We start from the raw sequence: 12,330 nt of genomic DNA on the forward strand, positions 1-12,330 counted from the left end.
AAGAGTGCATGTTTATGACTTTGATCTGACATTGTGAGATGACACTGAAGGTAGACATTGTAGAAGATATCTGAGCAATGTAAGAAGAGAAATAAGGCAGAAGGGAGAATGCTTATTCAATGTTTTAATTTTTAATTTTGGGGGATAATATAAATCATAGTGTCAGGTGAGAGGATGAGACAAGGATGTTCTGTGGAACTGTTTTAGGAAGAGAAAATTTTGAATGGCCACAATGGAGAGCAGGACAGTGAATCAATTAAGGAGGAATAGAATATTTGCCCTGCTCCAGGGAGAGCCCATTGAGATCAGGTTACATAAATTTGTATTTGGTCAAGTCCCAATGGTTTCCTGGTTTCTTTCAGCTCTATTTAGCAGCTAATAAATAGAAGTGAAGGAGGTAGATGATAGGAGTAATCTAGGTTTGGGGCTTGGCAATTCATGACCAACTATATGATAAGAGGGTAAGTGTCACCAATGGCATAACACTGGTTCGTGGTTCACAAAAGGGTTGAAATAGGGAAGAGAGGAAAGTGTACAGAACAGTATGATGGCCTGGAAAAGAACTGAGGGGATGGATATCACAATGAGGATAAAGAACAGGGTTAGGGGCTATAAGGCAGAGATATAGATGAAATGATAAAAATATTATGATCACTTAAGGAATTTGGGGTTTCACAAACATGTAAATTTTTCACAAACCTGTGAACACCCTCATTTGAGGGTGAAGACAAAGTAATGTTTGTGACTATGTGTGTATTTAGATGGAATAGAGTAATAGCTAATGATAACTGAGTATATTTAAGAATTGGGAAATTTATGTATTTGACAATAATAATATGTGTTGACATCCCATAGTAATATTATTTTTAGTGATAAAAACATTTATGCAGCACTTTTTAGTGTACAAAGCACTTTGCAAATATTGTGCCATTTTATTCTTACAACAGCTCTTGGAGGTAGGTGCTATTATTATCACCACTTTACAAATATGCAGTTTTTACAGATTTGAAATTTTAACCCAGATCCTTTGATTCCAAGTTTCCACTGTTAGACCTTGCCTCTTAACAAATTAAAATTTGAGAATCCCTGGGGAATATAGGACTTCTATAATTCATTGAATCTATACGTTTGTTCCAGAGCAACACCCAATTTAAATGTCTTATTCACAAAAATTTCTTTCTTAGACTTTATAGATCTCCAGGGAAAGACTTTGCAGCCTCCATTAGCAGCTCATTTCTATTGCTAAATGATTAAGTGTAAGAATGATTCAAGGCAGTGTATGATATCATAGAGGCATGACATTTGTCATTTGACACTTTCTGCCAAAGTGATAAAAAGGATGTGTGTGTATGTGTGTGTGTGTGTGTGTGTGTGTGTGTGTGTGTGTGTGTGTGTGTACAATTCAGTATTTCTATTAGCAAGAAGAAATATGTAAACTTGAGGGGAGAAAGTTGCTGAGTAATAGTAACATTCATTAGGTCTTGTCCAATCCTTGTTGCTGTCACCTATGGACCTCAAGATCATTGTTCTCTCAAATACATTCACTACCTGCTTTATAGTCCCCTTCTCCCAACCTTGCCCCCTCAAGCAATCTGGTCTCAGTTTATTCATATACACAAATTCCTGTGACTTCTGTTTCCATTCTTTCTCAGCCACCTTAGGTCTTCCTATTGCTCCAATGAATTTACCCCAGGCAGATAAGAAAATCCCTGCTTATAGCTCTAGTGATGTTTATGCCTTTTCTGTCTACGATAGTGACTATTTTTATATTTGAAAATCATGAGACAACCATCAACCATCATTATATAGCAAGAATCAGAAAAAAAGGAATTAGAAACTAAAATTAAGTTACTTCTCTATTAACTGAAAGCAACATATAACAAGGGCATTTCTTCTTATAAGGCAAACCCGTGTTCAATTTACCTGTAACTCTTAACAGAAGTGAGAAGTACTGCAGGAATACCTTGTTTTATTGTGCTCCACTTTATTGCATTTTGCAGATATTACATGTTTTACAAATTGAAGGTTTGTGGAAACCCTGTGTCGAGCAAGTCTCTCAGTGCTGTTTTTTCAACAGCATGTGGTCACATCATGTCTCTGCATCACATTTTGGCAATTCTTGCAATATTTCAAAGTTTATTGTTATTGTCATATCTATTATAGCGATCTGTGATCAATGATCTTTGGTGTTTCTGTTGTAATTGTTTTGGGGTACCATGAATCATACTCATATAAGACAGAGGACTTAATCGATAAATGTTGTGTGTGTTCTGACTGCTCCATCTACCAACTGTTCCCTTAACTCTCTCCTCCTCAGACCTTCTTATTCCCTGAGACAACAACAATATTGAAATAAGGCCAATTAATAAAACTACAATGGTCTTTAAGTCTTCAACTAAAAGGAAGAGTCAATCTGTGTGGCACACTTCATTGCTGTCTTATTTTAAGAAATTGCCACAGCCACCCCTGCCTTTGACAATCACCACCCTGATCAGACAGCAGATATCCACATCGTGGCAAGACACTTCACCAGCAAAGAGATCATGACACACTGATGGCTTAAATGATATTAGAGTTTTTAGCAATAAATTATTTTAATTAAGTTATGTCCATTTTAAGACATAATATTATTGGACACTTAATAGACTACAGTAGGATATAAACACAACTTTATTTGCACTGGGAAACCAGAAAATTTGTGTGACTCACTTTATTGTGATATTCATTTTATTGAGGTGGTCTGAAACTGAACTCACAATATCTCTGAGGTATGCCAGTATGTCATGGAACATTTTGTAGTGGCCCCAAAGTACTGATCATTAGCTATATGGATTTTACCTCAATGAAAATTTACTGATAATAAGAATATAACCCTTGAAAGAGACTAGAGAGAAATTAATATAGATTCTTTCTCAACTCCAGTGATTTGATGTGGGAGTAGAGGGAACATCTCTCAGGCTTTGGTTATATGTTTTCCTCTATGTTCTTGGACAAAGGATCAATCTGAGGGAAGACTCAGTGGAGGAAGGGAGATCTTACCAAATATGGAAGATTAAACTCACATGTTAGAATGCATTCTAAAATGTCTACATTCTAACTACCTCTTGTTATAAAATTTATGACAATAGTATGTCATTAGAAAGTACTTTATATGTTAGTAGAGTATAGTAACCAGCTAAGTGGAGAATTAGAAGTACATAACATAATTTTGAATAGTCTCTATTTTCAAATACTTGTAAAATACTAAATATTAATTTTATAGGATGCATATTTAAGGAGAAAGAGACTCACTTTAGACAATTTGTGCTATAGAAATTAACCTTCTTATTTAACTGCTTTTCTGTACCTTAACTATAAATCGGAGAGCCTTCATGGTGTAGTGTAGCCAATCTCGGAGTCAAGAAGACCCTAGTTCAAGTTTGTCTCTTAACACATGTTGGCTGTATGACCCTGGGCCAGTTATTGAACTTCTTAGTACCCCCAAGCCACTCTAACACTGTTCATTGATGAACAGTTGTCAGTCTACTTTGGTAGAGGTGTTTACTTATCCAGGGCTAGTGGGAGCAATATGGTACGGTGGAAAGAACACTGGAACTGGAGTTAAAAGATCTGCATTCAAATCCTACCTATGGTTCTCACTGCCACTAGTGACACTAAGTCTCCTAAGTTCTCAGGTTACTCATCTGTAACATAAACTAGGCCTCCAAAGTACTTTTGTCTCTAGAACCATGATCTTACATCCCGCTACCAATTAAATCACTGATTTCGTCTGATTTTCCCCCTACCTCTGCAAATGCTAAAAATCTAGGGTGTACCAGGAAAAGTTTAAGCTTTTTCTTAATTCATTTCATAACTCAAGTTTTTAGGTGATCTTTCTAAGAAGTAATTATCTGTCAATTATTTCTGACAGGAATTGGGCATCCAGAGCAATCTGAATAAATATCATCGTTCATTTTTTTTTTTAGTATTTTTCCTTGAGTAAGGATCAGCTTCAGTCCTCTAAGAGAAGAACTTCAAAATTAGTTTGAAAAATGTTAATGGACAGAGGATGGCCTAAAATGAGAAAGATACTAGAGGGCTTCTTATAATTTGACAAAGACATCAAAAGCTGATTGCGCTAATAATCTCTGGAATTTTCTGGTTTGCTTTCTAGTCACATGTTTCTAGGTTTTCAATTTCAAGGGCAATCTACTAAAAATACAAAGTGATATTAATTTCATTCTTGGTTTAATCTCCTTGCCCAAAGATACACTAAAGTTCTGAAGATAAATCAGACTCTAAGAGTTTTAATGTGTGACCTTTGCACAGGGTCAGTTTTGATGAATATTTGCCTCTCTTCCCAAGTGGATGCTTGCCTTTTTAAGCTGTACGGTTACTTTCAGTTCTAATTCTGGCTGTGATGTAATGTGAAATCATCTCCCAACATCACTTAAATGATAGTGTTGCTTGGTGAATGTAGTAATAGTGAATGAATGAGTGGCACTGGAAGTATAAACTGAAATGTAAAATACTTGTAGTGTGTGTATGTTACCTATGTGGCTTATGTATGTCCACATGGGCGTTTCTAAAGGTGGCTCACAGGAAAACATAAAAAGATATCTCTAGTCTCTTGTACCCACCCTTCTTCAAGACAGACTTCAATTCTTTCCTGCAAGGGAAGCAGGAGATTGGTGCCAGAGGCTGACCATTTGCTTCTTCACAGAGATGGAATACTTGGCTAGAATTATTTCCATATGCCAACCCCTTAATAATCTAGGGGAAATATATAACATATATATATATATATATATATATATATATACATATATATATATATATACTCACACATATATAATATATATTATGATACACACACACATATAAATAACAGGAGCTGAGCTTGAACCTAAATGTGTACACACACACACATACACACACACACACACACACACACACACACAGACACACATTTAGGTTCAAGGTCAGGTTCTGATTTATATCCCCAAGTAAGAAGGCATGTCCCAAGGTATATGTCCAAGGCTTGACTCGCTTCCCACAAAATTCCAATTCAAGAAAAACAGCACATAGTGAATAGCAAATAAACTAATTTATCTGAAAGGACAGCGAATAGGAAACAGAGGAGGCATATAGATAAATATATTCTGGAAAATACACAGAATAAATTAGGTATCTTATTGGGAATAACAGATCAGTCAAGAAAGAGAAAGTCCCTGATTTCACCCATGGGGAAATTTCCTGAATTTTCTGCTGTAGCAAGCTGAGGATAGAGACATGATTGAGCCTGAACTCTTCTACATGTTGGCTCCTTCTGAGGGTCTTTCTCTCCCTAAAGAGTATCTGGGACCACATGTTTCTGTTCTTTCAAAGATGGACTAGGATCCCTTTCCTCCCAGGCTCTCATCAACTCCCCCCCCCCAATGCAGATATTGAGCATGGAGTAATCAATCTTCATCAATGAGAAATTTCATGCAAATGAGCTTCAGGCTTTGGGCTATATATAAATACTGCCTTCTGTATGGAAAAATCAGAAATTGTGCTTATATTTATGTTTCTAACATTTATTATTAATATTTAGATACTCCCTTTCATTCACAAGACAGTCCAAGGGCACATGCTCAAGGTTCTGCTTATGAATGTAAGAGAGAATACCAATCTGATACAGATGGTGAGGCAGCAACAGAATTCCACAGAGAGGAGTAACACTGCCATACTGTTATTTCTAGCACCAGAGGCTAGAAGCAGGAAATCGTATATACTAAGGGTGAAGAAAGCCCCAAATCAGGAAGACAAGGGACAACATCAATTTATCCTTCATTCATACAGTAGAAGTCCCAAGGGAATATGGAAATTGTTATAGGAAAAAATTGTTTGACATCTTTCGGAAAAAAAAAATTGTTGAGGAATATTTCTAAGAATTTAGGGGATTGAGTATGAGCCCATTCAATATTTTTGTTGGGCTAAAAAACCAACCTGTCTCATATTGGATGTCTTATAATCCAGAGGGCTTCCTGGAGAGCTACTAAATGAGCCAGATATTGAAGTTCACAGTTTCTTTGTGTAGGGCTCTAAGCCAGAAGAATTTCATGGCAGCCTCCTCAAAATTATGCTGTGATCCATTGTTTTGGGAGACCAAGCCCAAATGGTTCACAAACTACACTAAGATAAAATAATGTATTAACAATGATAGGTCATATTTTGTATGTTATGAGGTACACTGAATAATTACCAAATTAATGCTTCAGTTTTCCAATGTAGAATTCTCCAACTATGATTAGAGATGATGTCATAAAACCATTACATTTTGTTTATTTTTAATTTATCATAGTTTCCCTAAGATCTTTTCTGTGGTGTATGTTACTATAATTGAAGCAATTTGACCGTTTGAATTGATATACTTGATATTTACTACCAATGACAGAGTAAGGAGATATTTTTAGATGTGTGTTTTATTTCTCCCTCAATTACATGTGAAAACAATTTTTAACATTTTTCTTTTTTTAATTTTTGAGTTCCAAATTCTATCCTTGCTTCTCTCCTTCCCTTCCTCCCTCCCTAAGATGGTTAGCAATCAGATACAGGTTGTAAAACATTTCCATATTAATCATTTTGTGTAAGAATCTAATAAAACAGAAAGGAATTTTTTTAAAAAAAAGTGAAAAATAGCATGCTTTATTCTATGTTCAAGCAGTATCAGTTCTTTCTCTGGAGGTGGATTGTGTGCTTCATAATTAGTTCTTTGGAATTGTCTTGGATCATTGTATTCTGAGAATAGCTAAGTCATTGACAATTCTTCATCAAATATATCACTGTCACTGCGTATAATGTTCTTCTGGTTCTGTTCATTTCACTTTGCATGAGTTCATGTAAGTCTTTCCAGGTTTTTTTGAATCCTCCTGCTTATCATTTCTCATAGCACAACAACATTCATTACAATCATATACCATAACTTATTTAGCCATTCCTCAATTTATGGACCAACCTTTGATTTCCAATTCTTAACCATCACAAAAGAGCTGCTATAAATATTTTTGTACAAATTGGTCCTTTTCTTTTTTTTAATGTCTTTTGGATCTAGACCAACTAGTGGTATTGCTGGATCAAATGGTATGCACAGTAGAGTAAGGAAATATTAACCCCATGACTAGATTCCACTGCAAGGAAGTACATCTATTTTTAAAATTTTCAGAAACCATTTTCCATTGTATTTATTAGCACTCATTAAAGCTGAGCATTAAATGAACAATATCTATTATATCTTTTCACCTTTCAACAGCCAGTCCAACTTCATTTATATAAAATGTATGTTTTGGATGAAATTTTAGTTCAACCATAGTTTACTTTTGAATAATTTAATAAACATTCATTTATTGAGAATATCATGAGGTTAGAAGAATGAGAGATATAAAATGTTTTGCCACTATCTTTACTAGGATAGAAGGAGAAGAGAAAGATATTTACTTCTCTTTATTCAAATAAGTACCACGGTGACAGATGACAAAACTGGTGTGAGAGAAATATAGTCCAGCAGTACAATATATTTATGTCCTTAAGCCGTGAGTAAGTCCTTCAAAGGTGAGGTATTGAACATGAGTATGATAATTCTAAACCAGCATTGGAGCTCTCAAATAACCTCAAACTCAGTCAGATGAAAGCAAGCTGAAGCTTTCTGAGAAACATTTCTATTCCTTGCTTTTTAATCCATATGCATATCACATTGTTCAAGTGTAGAATAATAGACGATTAATAGCTCATAGCTACACTTGCATCCATGATACTAGAAATAGAGATTTGGTTTTTATTTTGGTTAACAATTTATTCTTCTAATTTTTACCTTACCATTATCTCAAAAATTGATTTCCTCCAAATAAACAACTAAAATCCTATATTGTACAGGAAGCCTTTCTCAACTGTTTTCTATTGCCTTTACCCTCTTAATTATTTCCTATTTATCCTGTATATATCTTTTTTGTATATATTTATTTGCTTGTTGTTTCCTCTATTAAAATGAGAAATCCTAGAGTGTAAAGACTGTCTTTTGCCTCTTTTTCTTTTCCCACATCTTAGCACAGTGCCTGGCACTTGGTAAATGCTTAATAAATTCTTATTGATTGCTGCTGAAATTTACTTCACCCTCCTCCACTTTACTGAAGGACTATTAATTCTACTCTAGATGATTACTGATATTTCTTTTTTGTGTATTCTAGGACACATTCCATATGTCCAGAGAGTTTGGAACCAAAACTTTTACTCCTATTTGCTGGTATGTCATGTCTATATGAAATATTTGTCCTCAATTAATGTACCAGTCTTTTGGAGTTTCACCAGTAATTTGTGAAGCATTCCATGTATTTTAGTTTTTAGTATTCCCTACCTCTTCAAATATTTTACTTATCAATCAACCAAAAATTTTTAAATAATTTCTATGTGTCAGACACTATGTTAGATTTTAAAGATACAAATGACCAAAATGATTAAATAGCCTTTGACTTCAAGGAGATTACATTTTCTTAATAGAGGCAGTTTATGCCAAGTGACTCAGTGAAGTAGGTTGATGAAATGAAGTCAGGTAATACCTGAGTTCACATCTTACTACTGGAATTCACAGTGACCTTGAGCAATATACTTAAACCGTATTTGCCTCAGTTTCCCCATCTGTAAAATGAGGATATTAATAGTACCCACCTCCTAGAGTTGTTGTGAGGATCAAATATAATGACATTTATAAAAGGCTTTGTAAACCATAAAGATTTATATAAAGACTAGATATTATTATTATTATTGTCATCATCATCATCATCATCTATCACAATTAAATATATGCCAAATAAATGTAATTTTTTTTGAATGTATTAACATCTGGGAAATTAGAAAAGGCCTCTTATAGGAGTTGGGATTTGAATTGAGCTTTAAGGACAGGTCCATCCTTAAAATATGCCTTGTCTTGTTGCAATGTAGTTTCTTTGAAGAAAAGGAAAATTTTTTTTGTTCTGTTTTTGTTCTTGAGCACCTATAACATGATATCTTGTATGAAGTAGGCACTTACTAAGAGGATTGTGCTAGATTGCCTACGATACTTTTAACATCACCCTCAATTTTTCTTTTTTTAGTATGTGAATTTTCAAGGATTCATTCTCGTGCTTTCCCCATAATATTTCTCTCTTAAAACATTACACACTCACTTGGTAGCATTTGGGCATTTTAGCTTTATCACCTAATACATTGTAGTGCTTCAACAATTTAATAGTAATATTTGTTTCATCAAGTTGATTATCAAAATAATTTATGGGATAATCCTGGTTTCCCTACCTGCTCATGCCTTCTTCTTTATAAAGTGTAATTGCCCATTGCTCACACTATTGCTCAATGCTCTTCACCCAACTCTTTATGTCTGAATTCCTGTGGGATTGACTGTCTGGAATATGTATTATGTAAGTGAGATGGAAGAAATTGAGAAAAGAAAAGGAATGCAAAAAAAAGGAACAATGAAAAGAAGGTGGGAGCTTCACTAAGTGCCTAATCCCACTCAAATACAGCTCTTTCCAAATACTGAAAATGCTGTTGGAATTCAGGAGCTGTCCGTAACTGAAGCTTGTGTAGCAGATCAAAGGGATTGAGCTAATTTCAAATAATTGGGCTCAGGAAAGCAAGAGCATGGCCAAGGCATTAAGTTGCCTGAGAAATATAGCTTCTTTGTGAGCTCAAATCTGCTTGAATCTTGCCTGAACATGCTTACCTTCCTTTTACTCTTTCTCTCCTAGTGTGTTACTGGACTTTTTGACATGCCCCTCTACTTGCCTTCTTGCTTACTCCCAATTATTGAGCATTTGCTCTTATATTATTGCAACCTGAGGGCTTCTGACCTCTTATCATCAGAGCTATTATCACAATAGATTTTCCAATTAAACCAAGTTATCTTTTTGTCATTGCAGTTTTTTTCCAACAAGGGCTCTTAGTCATGGCCCCCAATCCATTCTGCCTCTGCCCTCATTGCCAGGCAAGGTTTGGGGACCACAGATTTTTTTTTTAAAGGAGGAAAAAATGAAAGGAAGATAAAATGTCTGTGTGTTTTGGGCACCATGTGGTGGATTTGTAGCACACTGGTCTTCTTTCTGTTCATCACACAGTATCCTCTATTTCCAATTTCCAAATCTTTGTTCTAGCCATCATGGATGTCTGGAAGTCATTCCTTTTCCTCCTTTGCTTCCTAAATTCCCTAGCACTACAAGGAACTTGTGCAATTGACACAAAAACACAATTTTGCTTTGAAATAAAATTTTTCATCCTATTATCTTCATTTTCCCCTTACATATATTTTTAAATGCACTGCATCACTTGACGAAACTTAGTTTTTGAAGACACTCTTAAATTTCATTTCCCCTAGTTCCAATTTATATCAAAGCTCAGTTCAAGGGCCACCTTTCACATGGACCTTTTCATGGTCCTCCTAGCTGCTACTGCTCTGGTTTCCAAATAATAATGTATTTATGTCACTTATAGTTCATATAAACTTATGGGCAAGCTGCTTCTGCCAGTAGAATATAAACACCTTGAAGGCAGGGGCTGTTTCATGTATGCCTTTTTATCTCCAGTGCCTAACATAGTTTCTGCCATTACCACAAGTGCTTAATAAATCTTTACATGAATCCATTGCTTTTCCCCTATTCTTTATCATCCTTTTCCTTATTTTTCTAAACTTTGGACATGAGCCAGTCATTAATTAGTATTTGTTATACATTCTTATTTTTTAAAAGTGCCTTAACCCGCCCCCTCTCTGTGAAGCATTTGACTGAGTCAGAGAGAAAATAAGCTAGACTTCTAAAACATCTTGATTTGCCAGTGGATTCCAGCAGCTGCTCCTGGAATCCATCAGCATGTCAAAATGTCAGATGGCAGAGCTAGGATTGCTTATGGCAGACTCGATCATTGTAGAAAGACATAAACATTTCTGTGCATTGTAATTTGTCAGCAGTATTTCTCTGCAGTCGTGATTGCATAATGGTGCCATATGTTGTGTCTTATTGAGTCAAACAGAACTGGAATAAAACATACAGTAATCATACTTTTGTAGTTTGCAAGTATAATAAGAAAATGGCAAGATCATTACATGGCTATAAGCTGTAGGTGTGCCAGCCCAGTTCTAATTCAAAGAGACAGTAGGTGCTCATTCAGTCGAAGGTATTTTAGTAATTGATCTATATCTACTTATTAGAAACAGAAGGGGGGCATGTGGCAAATGTCTGTTCTCCTTGGAGCTTGTATACCAAAACCCGGGAATTGGTTTTCTTTCTTATGGGGTATGAGTCCAAGATCTTAGTCAAGATCATGTGATTAAATTATGACAGGTGTGAAGGACTATGTGGATGTGTACATAGTACATCTTAGAAAATCTCCAAAACTCTCAAACGTCTCTATTAGTACCGCTGACCTCACTATATAAAATTCCGTTATTAATTCAAGGGGAATTTTTGAGCATCTCTTTTTGTCCAAGAAGGAATTATGCTAGGCACCAAGAAGGACCAATTTTAAAATGCTTAAACTACCATATGCACTGTTAATATTCTAAGCTGTTACCATTCAGATTTACAACTGATTGAGTAAATGGATAACAGTAAAGTAATGGGAACTTTGAGAGTGAATTGGAGATGAGGGAGACAGAATGGTAATTTGTGATCATGGTGCATTGTTTCCTGAAGGCTTCAGAGAGATGCTAATTCTGAAAAAAAACAGCTTTGCAGATAGAAATCTAGTGAGAAAAAGGAGGAGGAAAAGGAAATCAGGGGTTCTCAAGAGGCAAAACTATCTTTTTAAAAACTAAATGGAAGGTGGATAATGATGCTGCCAATTGAGCAAAACCCAGAATGCCTTTTTTTTTCTCTGAAAGAGAAAGAGTTGGGGAGTAGACATATTTTTAATTAGAGGAGTATTGTGTCAAAATATTAATTCTCATATAATTGTCTTTTTTCAATATAATTGGAAAATATATCTAATATTCATTTCTATTTAGGGGAAGCGTAATGAGATCATCTGGATGAACTTCAATGGAGGAAGAAAAAAATGTGGTATTTTAGCAAGGGTATGATGCAGACTGATCAACCAGAGGGAAGAAATAGATGATGGATTCCAGAAACAGACCACAAAACTGTCATTAAGATAAACATAGTTATTATCTGGGTGACAGGGGATGACTTCATGTATCTGACATCTATTGGAGTTCTATAGTCACTAAATGGAGATGAATTAAAAATTGCTTTTCTTCTGAGAAATTCATCCTAGCATCAGAGTAATTTTATTTTTAAAATGTATTTTATTCTGACCTAAAGCAAAGAACAA

This window comes from Phascolarctos cinereus, unplaced genomic scaffold (assembly GCF_003287225.1).
Source record: "Phascolarctos cinereus isolate Bilbo 61053 unplaced genomic scaffold, phaCin_HiC Scaffold_1;HRSCAF=81, whole genome shotgun sequence".
In the NCBI taxonomy this organism is placed as follows: domain Eukaryota; kingdom Metazoa; phylum Chordata; class Mammalia; order Diprotodontia; family Phascolarctidae; genus Phascolarctos; species Phascolarctos cinereus.